The sequence below is a fragment of the Crocodylus siamensis genome, chromosome 6, assembly GCF_052110815.1.
Source record: "Crocodylus siamensis isolate JL-2025a chromosome 6, ASM5211081v1, whole genome shotgun sequence".
NCBI classification, from domain to species: Eukaryota; Metazoa; Chordata; order Crocodylia; family Crocodylidae; genus Crocodylus; species Crocodylus siamensis.
Genome location: NC_143400.1, coordinates 89,865,810 through 89,880,433, shown reverse-complemented (window position 1 = coordinate 89,880,433; position 14,624 = coordinate 89,865,810).

Below are 14,624 nucleotides of genomic sequence, written 5' to 3'. Positions count from 1 at the left end.
TAGAGGATAATGGCAGTTTTATTCAGGGAAGTAGTACCATTCATTTGTGTGATCTAACAGATACAACCAACCATCCAGCAGAAAAATTGTTTGAGGCAAAAACTCTGCGTATGTAAGCAGTTTTCCTGTCTAATACACAGGTACACAAAGAAATTATAAGAAGTATGTTGAGTGGCTAAAAATAAAAGATCTAAAGTTTCAGTTCAAAAGAAAGACATTATGATTAAGTATATAGAGTACATTATGGTTTCCAGACTATCGTATCAGCAGAAATGCATCTGTAAAGCAAAACTACCTTACAAAATGATTATGGGCTTTTCAAATGTTGTAAAAGGACATTTCTGTGAGTGGAAATCAAGACCATTTTTTGAGAAAAATTACTAACTTAAATATGTTTAGTTAACATTTTTATACACAGTGGGCATGTAGACACAAGATGCTGACTGTACAGTAGCTATATATATAATAATCCTGTGCAGTGGCGCATCAGCACTGTGCAGCGGCGTTACTTAAAAGACATCCTGTGCTACTACACGGTAACTCCAGTTACTGTGCATTTATTTAGTACTTGTTTATATAAGTACTGACTAAATCTGCAGTAACCACTGCGCAGTAGCATCTTATGTAGATGCGCCTGGTATGTTGAAAGTAGCTTAGTTGTTTCTAAACAACAGGTGACCGGAGAAAGGAAATTATGGCATCTCCTAGAAGTGCTACCTGGACTGGACAGAGGCCTCTACTGAGTTGGAGACAGCATGTCAGGGAGAGAAAGAGGGCTTTGATCTAGAAAGCAGAGAAAAATACAGCCGAGGCTCTTTGACACAAAAAATGGCACAGCTAAATTCTGATTTGGCTTCTCCCAGACTGACAAGTTCCATCAGATTTGAATTTGGCTCTATGAATTCTGGAGTTACCTGAAAGATACTAAAATATCACTGAACGACTGGATCTTAGGAGGCTCCTCCACCCAAGCAGCCTAGGTATAAACACAGACTTATGTATTTCATTTCTTAGGCTGTGTAGTTGACTAATATTTAAATACAGTGTGGTTAACTGAATTAGAACCTGTCCTGTAATGTCAGGCATGACTTGGTACCCAGATAAGTCTTCACTATCCTTGTCTATCATGTCCTCTTACATTGCTAATCCCATAAGCTTCCCCATCGTGAGTACTTTCACAGAGAATTTTTCAGGCAACTTTTTTTGTGTGTTCCTCCAGTTGCTCAAGAGCAAACACTCTGCTCTTAACATATTCCCAATATTTCCATCTTCCATGGTATATTAAATTGAGACAAATATTTAGCTCCAATTCTGTAAAGACTCATGCATATACTTACTTTTATACATAAGAGTAATCCAAACTTTGCTAAGACTAATTCCATGTCTAGCCAAAAATTTTTAATGGTTTCTGCTGCAAAACTTCCCCTCCAGCAACACTTACTTTAAAATGTTTATAAAAGTTATGTATTGCTCTGTGGTTCATTTGAAATGTTTTAAGTCCTCTATAGTAATTGATAAACCTGAGACTTCTTGGGGTTCTGCCATGTCTGGTTAAACAACCTGTTTCTTTACATATCTGAGTCAGTAATTTGAACATGCCACTTGTGCAAAGTGCATAAAAACAGACACTAAAGAGCAATTAGAACAAAATACTCATTGAACATTCAATGAAGCAGAGAAGAACCCATTGGCTCAAAGTAATTAGCAAGCTCCTCTCACTTGTTTTCTTTAAATTTTGCTGATAGTTAGATCAATTGAAAGTAGCACTTAGTGGTACAATTAAAAAAAAAGGAACTTGTTTTAATATTTTTCTAGTTAAAGAGTTAAACTTTTAGTTAATTAGACAACATTTTGCCAATTGCTGACTCATGATTACTGGTCTCCATAAAAACAGTTTAAATGTATTGTGCTGGGTCTGTTGTTTTTTTTTCCATCCAGTTGGACTAAATTTAGCTCTGGCATAAATAAGTGGAAATCCCATTAAAATCGGTGTTTCATATTGAATTGCCATACTGTCATACTATTTTATAGTTACTGCTAGATTTGACTGAATAATATAGCAATTCACAAATATTTCTGCAAATAACAGTGGTAAGTGCATTTCAATATTATTGTGGGGGGAGAGAAAACAGCAGCCAGTGATTCAGCAAATACTAACTTTGGTTGTATGATAGGAATATAATAATTTATAACCCTGTTCCATGCCATGTGACTATAACTAGTAACTGAAAATTAGTTTCTCTAGCTAAGCACATCTGTGTCGCACTTGAATCTCAGTAGGACTATTGCTTATTTTTAAAAAAGCCTGACAGATGTTGCATATTTGTATAAAGGTCTATGAATCTCAAAAAGTTACATAAATGTTTATTTGTCAGAAAATTCAGACCACAAATGTATTATTTGCTCTCCAATATTTGTTGTCAGAGTCATTCCCTTCCTGATCTGTTTGCAGAAATTGTCATCCAGAGTTAGAAGCAATATCAATACCATGTGATATAGGCGGCCAACCACATGTCTGGTAGTAGTTAAAACACTGAAGATATTAATCTGTACTGAAATTTGCATAAACTATTTGAGGAGTGATTTTCAATATCAAAACACTCGTAGAGAGCAGGATCCATTCATAAATGCATGATACAAACAGAGCTAAATTTGCAGTCCTTATTCAGAATGGATAATTTATAGAATCACAGAAAATTAGGGTTGGGAGGGATCTCAGGAGGTCATCTAGTCCAACTCTCTGCTCAATGCAGGAGCATCTTCAATTAGATCATTTCAGCCAGGGCTTTGTCAAGCTGGGCCATAAAAACCTCCAAGGATGGAGAGTCCACCACCTCTCTGGGTAATCTGTTCCAGTGCTTCACCACACTCTTAGTGAGAAAGTTTTTCCTAATATCTAACCTAAACTTCCCTTATATGTGTATAATGTGACTGATTCTAGGAAGTATGTCTTTCCATTAGGATGAAGTTATGGCAGTGGCTAAAGATTTTCACTGGGCACGTCTACACATTCATTAATGCACCTTAGTTACTACACATTTAGTTTAGTACTTGCCTAATGAAGTACTAACTTCGTGCACAGTAACTAGTTACTGTGCAGTAGCGCTGGCACATTTTTTTTGTGAAACTTACTGTGCAGTAGCCTATATCACTGTGCAGTAGTGTATTAGCATGTTTTTTGACCAGCACACTACTGCGCAGTGTTATTAGGCTTCTGCACAGTAAACATCTCGTGTAGACGCACCCACTGGGTATCATTTGATGTACTGATTTACTTATTTTAAAAGGTAAAACATGGGAGCCATGCCATCTTTTTTGCCTCTGGCTCAACAAGAAGAATCAATAAAGATCAAGCAGGCATACAAAACTCCTATCATTTTAGTGTAAGGTTTGGTATCTCTCTTTAAATACATGATCTAAAGCTTAATGAAGACTGCCGTTGACTTTAAGGGGCTTGTAGATCTAGCCCTTAGGGTTAGAACTCAATCGTTAAACTTTCTCTGCATCTATCTCTGTCTACGTTGGAGATGTTAATATTAAAACACAACTACGTCACTTGTATATTATAAGGATAGTGGTGAAATGCAACCATTATATTTCAGTCGATTTTTCTTTCTGTTCTAGAGTCTCACATCAGTAAACTGTTGAAGTCACAGGGAACACCACATACTAGACAGCACCCAAATACATTTTAAGGAGCTAGCCAATTTAAAGCAGAAGTAAGGAAAAGTCACTAATCTGAAATATGAAACATCAGTTGGATAAAAAGTGATGGACATGTGGAGATGTAACAATTGCTGACTTTGAAGGAAACCAGACAGACATTTCAGGGAATAAAATCTGGACTAGATTTTTAACCATCTCTGCTTTTGCTGTCTCCAGTCAAGTTTAGGTTTAAAGTTGCAGATGAAAATTATACAGGCAATTCATCTAACTAGCCATCTGTCCCTGGTATCCACTGTGCAGCTACTGCCATGGTCTCTAAGGATTTCAAAGATATTTAGGCCTCTAAAGATGCAGATAGGCAATTTTGAATATCTCATTAGTTACCTAAGCAGATTAGGCACCTTTATAAATCTGCCTTGAATAAGGACTGTAATTCCCAAAAGCCACAAATCAAGTTATGAAATATATAATGATATTATTTGCAGCCACAATTAAATGTACCTGCACGTTTGTACTGTCATTTAATTGCGGATGTAAAATTGCAGATGTAAATTTTGAAGCCTGGTATTTAACAATTCAGCTCTTCCTTCCAAAGCCCTTTGGGAATTCATTTATAGCAAGGGAAATCAAAAGAAATGTGCAGAGATGATATTATAAGGAAAAGAGTAGATGAAAACGTCCAGCATCTGTGGCAGGGCCAGCTGGAAGAATTTCAAATAAAGCAAGAAAAGTTAATGCAAATAAAAGTCTAGGGTTCTGTAATTGCAGCTACCTAGCATCAGCAAATTCCTCTTGCTTCCTGACATCTGCCATAACCCTGTATATTCTGCCTCAGAAATCACAAGGCGTACAGCTGGGAGATTCAACAGCTCATTGTCTCTTAGCAGCTGTGTTAGAACCCCATGCTGTTACAAAGAGCTGGGAGAGAAGTGGCATGGATAATACGATATACACATTTTTCTTTCATATTATTGTTTCCCTGCTTTAAAATAGAGATTACAATGCAACATATCATGTAAGATAAAAGCAGTGTAGTAGGGTACTTTTTCTTTACATTTTTTTCTTTTTCTTGATGCTGGAGTAGCAATGCACACACTTACTTGCGTATATGTTATAACAACTGAGCTGAAAAAGGGGCAACCATTACAGGAATGAGTTGTGGCTTTCTTAGTGGAAAAAAAGAGTTATATCATAAACAGTTAATGTCCTCAGTGAGAAGCAGCCTTTGGTGCATCAAGTTGTCATCCAGTTCAGCAGCATGATGCATTTTAGTGATTCAGTGCCAGATCCCTGGCAAAACCCAAAAGCAATGCGAATGGCTTTTTCAGTGGAGAAGGCCACAATTATCACATCCTGCACAGCAGCTTTCACAGCTGAAAGACAGCAGCGGGATGGCAAGAATTAAACTTTATCAGTAGATATATTGTAGATTGAACATGCTGCTTCTCTTTCTCTTTGTCATGCTGCCTCCTTCTCTGGTGTTTAGAAAAACAGCCAAATATTGCATTTTATTTTAATTTTTTTTTAACATCAGGATCCCAACACACACACACACACACACACACACACTATAGCATGTATAAAAGCGTTATACTAGCATGGCATTTACGATAGAGTTACTCTGGATATTTATTTCAATCTCGATTTGGAAGCCAAATAAAACTAATGGATAAAATATACAGAAGAGACAAAGATGGGTTGCAAAAAAGTGAGGAAAAAGCCCAAGGGGTTTTCTGTTCAATAAATTAAATTCTTCTTTCCTCCTTCCCATGACTAAATAGGTTATCCTAACAAAGCGAACTTAACTAGAAGCCAGGGACTTCTGATTTCTATTGATGCACTGAAATGGAGATGGAGAAACATTACTTCTAAAGTTAATCAGAAAATGGTTCTTGTTTCCCCTACAGGAAACTGGGATTTTTTTTCCCTTTTCATAGAAATGTTCAGTTAAAATAAAAAAGCCATACTTTTGTGCTTATGCCAACTGAGAAGTTTTCCACACCAAATTTGGTTTTCCAGGTGATATATAATCAACATTGTTCAAAAGAACAGGCCTTTGCATGGCAATTTTCATCTTGCCAAGAAAATATTTTTCTGTTCAAAAGACATTTTGACAATTTTTTAAACCAGTTATTATCTTCCTTTAAGTCAAGAAAAGATGCTTCTACATTACACTAGCACTGAATTTGGTCCTAAGAGTTCTGGTTTTCTCCAGCTGTCAAAGTGAGGTAATGTTCCCATAAAGGTATTTATATATGTAAATCACACTTCCAGTTTAGAGGTCTGAAGGAATAAATTGTGTTTCTTCCACACTGCACACAGCAAATTACTCAGGGTTCAGCCATTTACTTTTCTGTTGACTCACTGCAGATTCCCCCTCCTTTGTTTTTCCTCCATTACTAAAACTCCAAAGGCAAACAGAGTCGTGGGAGTCAGGGGGTAGCACTGAGCAATTCAACATGAAAAAAAAATACTTATTAGACCAAAAACAGCTTACAAAAGCAGAGTGAGAGGAACTAAGGTGACCCAGGGATTGATTTAATGTACGTGCTGACACAATGCGGGACTTCACTGCCATAATTATCCTGCTGTTTAATGATAACAAATTAACCACCCAACAATAATAACTCACTCTCAGACACACAGTGTACTCACATATTTCCAGAAGGAAATGAGAGCACATTTCCAGGGGGCAAAACACACTTCAAAATTGAAATTGAAGAGAACTTCTCATCTATTCTGTATCCAGAGACAGGAGCCCTGTAAAGCTACATGCTGTTTCACACAGGCCAAAAACAGATGTTGGGGTGGGGGGGTTAGGGAGGAGGTTAAATTGCGTTAAAAATGGCTACCCAATCTAACTTAGTTCACATGCAAACCTTACACTTAGATTGACCTAACTAAGGAGCTAAGTACGAACTGTACAGAAGTTTGACATACACAGGCTGGTCTAAAAATGGCAGGACCCAGTCTAAGATAGACCTGGATCAATGTGTACTCAAATCAAACCATTCCCAGCACAGACCTAGGGCTAGGAAACCCCATCCACTGGTCCCGGTCCCAGGGCTGCACTTGTCCTACGCAGCCTCCTGACACTGGGTTACTTTTTATCCTCCCGCCCCCTTGTCTCCCCCCTCCATGGACCAGGCAGCCCCCCTGCAGACTCCATGATCCCCCCAATCCTGCCAACCCCCCCCCAGACTCCACCAAACCTCTGTAGACCCCATCTGCCCCCACAATACCCTGTGGATCCTGCTTGCCCCCCCCCCAATTACTTCTGCAGATACTGCCTACACCCCCAATTGCTCCCGCAAGTCTCACCTACCCCCTGTTCCCTCCCACGGATCCCACTTTCCCCCCCAATTCCCACTGAACTCCACTGCCACCCCAATCCTGTCCCTCGAGCTTGCTTGCCTCCCTTGTTTCCCCAATGCCACCCCACTAGCGTGCCTTTAATGACTTATCTTATATCAGGTGTCTATTTTTAATTTGATCTAACTTCCCCCTAACTACACAAAACATCTGTACTCAGCCATAACATATTTCAAATGCTTTGGGGTGCAATTTCCTGGGTGTTTGTTTAATATATTGAATATCCTGTGAATGTAATATTTCTGCAAGGTGCTCGTTTGACAGTTCTGGGCACTGACCATCTAAACAGATGGAGGCACTTGCAGCTCAAATTTTCCCCACACTAATGGGAACACAACAAGTGCTACGATAGATCAGAACTCAGTACCCACCATTTTTTGACCTTCCTTGGTGAGCCTGCCAAAAAGGAGCCAGATAGCATTAGGCCTGCGGGCAGTTATTTGTGAGCATTTTTAAACCACTAATCTACCGTGCTACGTAGTGGTGGACTGAATCATGATGTGCTGGAGCAAGCGGCGGGCAGGCTGCAAACAGCTGCGCCGGGCTCCACAGCTCTGGCATCAGTTCCATGCTAGTGGTGACTGCACCTGCACTGCGGGGTGGGCTGCGCTGCCCTGCTGTCTGCCCTGAGGTGCACGTGGAGTCACCACCAGCATGGAACTGATGCCGGAGCTGTGGAGCCTGGTGCAGCTGTTTGCAGCCTGCCCGTCGCTTGCTGCAGCTGCCCAGAGCCCAGGCTGGCCACAAACAGCTGCGTCAGGCTCCAGAGCCCAGTCACCAGCTCTGTGCTGGAAGCAGGGGAGAGACCAGGGTTGCACTGCCTCAAGGCCCTCCCCCTCTGCCCGCTCCGAGACTTGCATGCACGTGTCAGTACAGAGCTGATGCTGGGGCTCCAGAGCCTGGCGCAGCTGTTTGCAGCCTCCTGGCTGCAGTGGCCCCGGCTCTGGGTAGCTGCTGCCAGCCACAGAGCCTGGGCTGCTCCCAGCAGGCAGCTGGGACACTGCAAGCCCTGCCGGGAGCAGCCCAGGCTCCAGCAGCTACCCAGAGCTGGGGCTGACCCTGGCGTGCCGAGCAAAATTGCTTCCTGTGCCATGCTTGGCATGTGTGCCGGGGGTTGCCGGCCCCTGGCTTAATGGATAGAAGCCATCAACTCTGCAGATGCTCCAAATTTGATCTGTTCCAAATACAAGCAGCAAATGCATTCTGCTGGGAACAGATTCCACTTGCCTTTTATAATTTTAACCCCCAATAAAGTCAGTTGTAACAGTGGGCTGAATCCTGTAGTCTTTTCCCACATCATATACACACCCTATCAAAATCAATGGGAGTTTTGTGTGAAGGTCAATGAAAGCATTGGTGGTCCTAATAATATACTGGAATTGTACTATTCTTGACAATACTTTTAACAGAGAGTTTGTCCAGTCTGCTTCCAAACAATGGGGATTACATCAGTTCCCTGGGAGAATTTTTCACAGTCTAATTCAGCTCACTACTCAAAAGAAAATTCTGAAATTCAGCTTAAATATTTCCATATTCATCATTAGCTATCCTGCCTATTCCTCTCCCTTCTGGGTGTTTATGCCATTTGTAGATTGTTGGCATGTTCCTCAGCTCCCAGCTCCTTAGCCAAGCTATAAATATTTAGCCATTTTAAATCTTTCTTCATTTCTCAGTTGATATAGCCCCCTAACCATTATTTTTGCTCTTCACTGAACTCCCATCACTTTGTCTATGGTAATGAGATGCCTGGAAATGGAGGCATTATTCCAAAACAGACACATCAGAATTACAAAGAAATGATCTATTATGTCCCTGGTTCTTGATATGTTGCCTGAGCATAGGCAGCCCAAATATGCAACGGTTTCTTTTTCTGTCCCCAGTCACAACTGGTCTCAGGTCTTTCACATTACTGCTCTCCAGATTTGCCCTTCACATTAAATATCTGTATTTCTCATGGTTTTCCCTGAGACACATTTGTTTGCTCTTTTCCAATGGAAATCTCATTTTCTTACAGGGTCTTACAGGGTCTTCATCTACATTTCTCCAACAGGCAGATGTGCTGCTCTCAGATCTCATTATTTTATTTCACTGTGCCCCAGCTAGTTCAGCATGATTAATACACTTCATTAACATGAAGCTTTATTCCATCTTCCAGCTTATTAGTGAACATGTTGAGACTGGGAATAACATAGCTCTCTACTGCACCCCACTAGTTACATTACTCCAACTCGAAACTTGGCAATTTATCATAAACTTCCAGAGATGGATTTTGTTCTTGGGTCTCCACTAACTCTTTGTAATACACAAGAGTTTGATTTACTTTAACAGATATTAAATTAATCGGACCAAAGTCTGTTCTGGGATTTGCATTCACAGTTCCTGTTAGAATCATCAGTAAGTCCATACGTGCATAGAAGGGTAGAATTTAATCCACTTGTAACAGAGTTACTTCCTTTTCAAGTTCTATACAAGAAGCAAGCTTAGAAGTCAGTTTACCTGTAAGTTATTCTCAGAGCAACAGTCTGTTGACATAAAACTCTCTGTCTACACTGGCCACTTCAGACAAGACAGGAAAGAGCTTTTGAAAGCACAAATACCTGCATCTTCCTGCTTTAATATTAAATATTCTTCTCATTTACAGTACTAGCAAACGAGACACCCTGTAGCCAAAAGGCCCAATCGGCAGATTTTAGCACCTGCTAGCAATATCTAGCTATCGGTACATAAACTGGAGGTCAGATTTTCCTCTTTAACTTTTGTTCACATTTTTAAAAACACATACCAGGAATTGCATGCATGTTTCTTGACAGTGCTCCATTATAAAGAACTGCCATAATCATTCTAGCATGCATTCCAGTGCCATGCAATCTATGATCAGATTTTATTAACAGGTATATCAGCTCATTTCTGCATTTGAGACGAGCAATGCCTCATTTGTACCTTAAAGTAAAAGATTTTTTTTTTTAAATCATAGAAATAAGTATTATATGGTGGTGAAGGACTGAGATCCCTCACTGTAGCTTCTGTTTTACCCCAGGATAACTCCTTTCCAAGAAACTATAAATAACTATTGACAGCGAATCACTAAGTGTTTAATGTAGGAGTATTATTATGGGGAATATCGTTTATTGGACCAACTGCATGGCTGTGATAGCCCTAGACAAGCTTTCAAATGCAGCACATTTTTACTAAGGAGAAAACATAATGTGAAATGTTGTTGCATGATTTGGAACAGCTTCAATTACAAAAATAATGAGAACAAACAAGTTAGAGGCGGACAGAGACGATGAAACCCAGAGGTTTCTACCAGACAGAAGAACAAGCCGCTGAAATCTGGGAAGATTCTTTGCCTTTCTATATCTGCTGTTTTTGAAATGGGAAGAATAGAGAGCTGGTTATGATCAGTTTGGCTTTAAAAATTATTAATTTTGGGTCTGAATTGGATCAAATGTCAAAACAGAAATAACCACTGTCATATAAAAAAACCTTTAAAACCGCAAAACTTTTCTGTTTCTGAAATTATGAGGCTCATTATACTATGCTGAAAAGATTTTTAGAGTCTGCCTCAAAGATTTCTCTTCTTCTCTTTCATTTTAGCTAGTTGACTGGGCAGAGATCTATGTGCCTAAGGGCTGGGGGGGTGGGGGAGCGGAATCTAAATCGCACGCTGTACAAAATCCTTAAAACTAATTTTTTTTACCAGCTGGGCTCTTCTGCCACTGATGAACTGTATTTACCACCACCAACTAACGGACACAAAACCCCATGTCTATTCTCTCTGCATGCAACTTGAGAAGAAATTTTTCATTTCTTTTCCCATGTTCCAATTGTTGAAACAACAACATTAACTTAATATATTTGTAAGCCTCTCCTTGAAACTACATGCCATAGTGAAAGGGTTGGCATGTTCCAGTGACTCGGAGAGCTATAGCACGATGGGAAAGATTGGCTTTGACTACTCTTAGATATAATCAAGATAGGCAGGTCTCTAATGAGACCTTCAGCATTGCTACACCAGGGAGTAATATTTTTTTGCAAGAGCAAGTTGCTCTGTAACTTTGGGAAGAATTAAGTTACCTGACCTCTTCTGCATGATTTAATGCTGATTCCCCAGGGGAAGCATGACACATCTCACCACAGAGAGGAGCACAAGGACCGAAGATTCAAGGGAGAAAAAGGTTTTCTCACAATTTTACTACATGGTTCACAACACTTCCCCTTGAGCTGTAAGAGGAACGATAGAAAAACTCTACACATATAAATGCATAATTAATTCCACATATATGTATGTGCAAAGTATCATGGCAGTCTGTTGTGGGCAATATGTTTATAAGCAAGTCCAGTTTTTAAAAAAATTGCAAACATTAGGGAGTGGGGGGGAAATTGCACAGTAAGTTGATGCCTGTTATTTTCCTGGTTCCCAAGTCTACAGGTTCAGCTGACTGATCAGCTGAACCTAAGTCAGAATCTAGGGCTTCCTTCGCTACTTGTGTTGCTATTGTTGCTCCATTTGGTGCCACTAAGACATTATTTTTCTAAAGAAGAGCCCTATGGTGCTGACTCTCCATCTGTGGAAAGCAGGCAAAGCATTAAAAAGGAAAGGACTCGCTGCTTTTTCCCTCATGGGCATGCTCGTAAAAGAAGTATCCACCTCTGTAAATTTAAGTATAGCCCAAAATCCGCAACCTGCTTGTGAAAAGGGATGATGAATATGATCTGACTCTCATCATCAGTGAGATTACTGACTGACAAACAGCCTCCGCAGCCTGAGTAATATCATCCTTCTCCAGAGGCATACACTTCTGGTGTTATTAGTAGAGTTTGCAGGTTTTTACAATATTATTTTTTTCACAGGGAACAAGGCCTTGATGTTATTTAAACTAGGACACAGGATGCTTTTACAGATTGACCATGCAGCATAGAAGACTCACCTAGAAGGTCAGTAACATTATCTAACACAGGGGTAGGCAATTGTTTTGGGCAGAGGGCCGCTTACTGAGTTTTGGCAAGCCATCGAGGGCTGCATGATAGGCAGCCAGAGGCAGATAAATCTTAATTTTCTAAATTTTTTAGCGGCCCTGCGGGCTGGGCAGAATAGCCTGGCAGGCTGCATCTAGTCCCCAGGCCACATTTTGCCCACCCCTGATCTAACAGGTGAGAGTATTGAGGCAAAGTGCCTTGTCCCAGACCACCCAGCAAGCCAGAATGACCCGTAACAGTTGGGGATTCAAGCAACTTGCTGTATTTCCTTGCATGTCTATGTTTCTATTGTCTCAGAAAGTCAAAAATTATGCCGAAGTAAGACAAAAGATGACCTTTTCTCACCGTTTCAGTTCCAGCATGGTAGCAATAGATGTAGGGTGACTTCAGTCCACATGAATTCCTTCCATTTTGTAAAATAATGCCATTAGAAAAACAAATTCAATTATTTATAAAGGTTTATTCTCAATTAACTATGTATTAACATTTACTCATGTTCTTGAAGAACCCAGATGCTCATCACAATACAAGTGACTGAGTTATACAACTGCAAGTTACTTCCTCCACTAGGATTAGGGCCCCATTATGCTGAGAAGAGTACTTGTAACTAATAAGAAACAGCCTCTGTCCTGGAGCACTTAAGATCTAGTAATTTTTCATCTCTAAAGGCTTGGTTGTACGCCTTACAAGTTCAGACTGTTGGCTCTTACTTTATTAATTGCATCTCAATTTCTTGTAGGTTTCTGGTAACAGCTGCTCAGAATGATCAAAGCTGAGGAAAAGGATGGAAGGTGTATTCTTTTGAATGCAACCCTTTGGTTATGATTAAAATACCCACAGGATCAAATTAACCAGTGATTGAATTTAGGGGGATGCAAGCCACTACAACTGACAAACAGAGAATAATCTCTTTTGGTATACTGGGTACATAATTATGGGTTTATCCTCATCTTCATCTTCCTTACAAATTTCACTCAGACATGTGCAAACCCCTTGATTTAAGGGTACCCAGGAGCAGAATTTGACCCCTAAGTTGATTCTCATCACTACTTCTTAGGCTGTTCTTCATCTTTGTGTCCTTAGAGCTAAATTCTGGCAGTGACTGCACAATATGTAGCAGCCCGCTACTTACTTGCAACCGAGGCTCTTTTAGACAAGTTTTGGTGCTGATTGTCCTAGGTTTTGTCTGTGCTGACAACAGTGATGCCTATACATACCCATAAGCCTGAGGATGCTTAATTAGCCCAAGGAAGTATCTACAATTGCCATTGTTCTTCTAGACCCATCTCTTTCGTCCACACAACGTTAAACCCATACATCTGAAATTGTAAAGGAGTTACACTATTGCAATTAGACACTATTAATAAAGCTGCACACAAATTCCAGCTTCTTCCCAGTCAAGAATAACTGTTTGGAGGGCTTCGCTATCAAGTATACCCAAGCAAATTATAAGAACCTTCCTTACTAAATTAACTCCCAACACAGAAAGTTCAAAGCTATATCCTGAAATAGAAGCAGTTATCTCCCTAGGGGCATTAACAATTATTTGGAGCACTCTGGGCTTCTCTAAGAAAAAACTGCAACACTATAACTTGACTCACCCTTTAAACCAAAACAGTTAAACCAGTGAAAAAGGCTACATGCACATCCATTTTCAGTACAGAACACATCTTATTTGGGTTTACTCATAATCCACTTCACCTAAATCACTAAAAACTGAAATAAGAGTGTCTATGTGGCCATTTGCACTAGTTTCATTTCACATCATAATTTACACCCATGCAGCTTCCTTGCGTGGATTAGACTTGATAATAAGCTCTTTTAAAAAAAGAGAAGTTACTGTAATGACAGTTAAATCCACAATAAGAGAGAGACTCTAGGCTACACTGTCCAATACAGTCAGGTAGGCTACCAATGAACCAGGAAGATTTCTATTTCAAGCCCATCTGGTTTCCTTGGGAGTTTTGTTAAAATGAACATATTCCCAGGGAACTAGATTTTGATGAGTCAGCATTTCCAAACAAAGCCATGTTCTAACACAATTTAGCTTTACTATTAAGTCATTAGTCTGAAATTTTAGCACTATTGTACTACCCAAATTCCATGTATTCACTTAAACTTCCGAGGGGAGCACACTTGTGAGGCGGTGTTGAGCCCATAGGTAAAGGGGTGTAGGGGGACATGTGCTCCCCCCGAGATTTCTGTGCCCCCAGTGGGGGCACAGGGCTGCAACCTGGCCAGCCCAGCCCAGTGGGCAGAACTCAGTGCAAGAGGGAAGAGCAGGGTGGGAAGGTCAGTGGTGCCACCACCATGGCCTCCAAGCTGAGATTCATAGATTGTAAGGCTGGAAGGGACCTCGGAAGATCATTGGGTCCAGCCCCCTGCACCAAGCAGGAAAGATAACTGGGGGTCAGGTGACCCTGGTGAGGTGACTGTCTAGTCTCCTTTGAAGATTTCCAGGGTAGGTGATCACACCACCTCTGGAGGGAGCTTATTCCACAGTCTGAGCATCCTGATTGTGAAGAAGGTTTTCTTAATGTTGAGCCTGAATTGTGCCCCCTCATTTTGGTGGTGGGCAAGGGGTACCTTACTTTGGCGGCCATAGC